Source organism: Galeopterus variegatus, unplaced genomic scaffold, assembly GCF_000696425.1.
Source record: "Galeopterus variegatus unplaced genomic scaffold, G_variegatus-3.0.2 Scaffold2527, whole genome shotgun sequence".
Classification (NCBI taxonomy): Eukaryota; Metazoa; Chordata; class Mammalia; order Dermoptera; family Cynocephalidae; genus Galeopterus; species Galeopterus variegatus.
The window spans coordinates 31,078-32,266 of record NW_007728638.1 but is presented as its reverse complement, the minus strand read 5'-3'; positions in this window follow the sequence as shown (position 1 = coordinate 32,266).

Here is a 1,189-nt window from a genome sequence, read left to right as displayed (position 1 = left end):
CTGCGCTCGGCCAGTGAGCGGGAACGGTCTCCACATGGGATCTGAACCCTCGGCGGGAGCGCCGCCGTGCTCCCAAGTGGCTCACTCTCCAGTGTGCCACCGGGCCGGCCCGCATGCCACTTTGTTCTATTGGATGTGGCTGAACTTGTGTTCCTGTTGATTTGAGTCAGGCAGCTTTTCTGTTATTTAGGTATTTCTCATTGTATGCATTATTATTAAAGGAGAATTTGTCCTAGATAGGAGAATTAGCCACCTAAAATTTAAAACTTGAAGTTTCTTTTTGTTGCTTGGTAACTTTGTATAATCAATCTCTTAGCAAGACAGCCATTGTGAGATAGCACAACAAGACAAAAAGACGACTTGATAATGTATCATGTTGATCTTCTAAACCGATACACAGTCACAGATGTATAAACTCATTGTTTACATTTTGCAGGAGAGTCTCTCAAGTAACATTTCATATAAAATAAGGCAGGGTAAGAACATTTCACATAAAAGAAAGCAGGGCAAGAGCATGTCTAAGACAAGGCACTGGGAAGTGAGAAGTGGTAGCATGACACCTGCCCCTGACTCCACAATTACTTCATGTGTCAGCCCTGAGCAGGGTCTGAGACCTGCAAGACCCCACGGTGACGGTTAGTTTTATATGTGGATGTGGCCAGGTGGCACACCAAGTGATTCAACCAAACACCGACCTGGGTGTTGCTGACTTCAAGGTATTTGGTAGATGGGGTCGGCCTCTGCCATCAGTTGGCTTTACGTAAAGCAAGATTTCAATTTTTAAATTTTAGATGGCTAATTCTTCCATCTAGGATAAATCCTTCTTTAATAGAAACGACTGCAATGAAAAGTCTGTAAATAAGAGAAAAACTTCCTGAATCAAATCTGTGGACAACATAACTCCAGCCACATCCAGTAGAAGAAAGTGGCATGGGATTGTTGCTGAGATCCTCTGACCTGTACAAGTAAAATGGGTCAACAGTGTGGGTGGGCCTCATGCTATCAGTTGAAGGGCTTAGCAGAATCTCAGAGATTAAGGAATTCTGCCTCAAGACTGCAGCACCAGCTTCTGCCTGAGATTCCAGCCTGCCGCCTGCCCTGCGGATATCAGACTTGCCAGGCCCCACAGTTGTGTGAGCCAATACTTTAAGATAAATCAGTCTCCATTTGTGTGTGTGTGTGTGTGTGT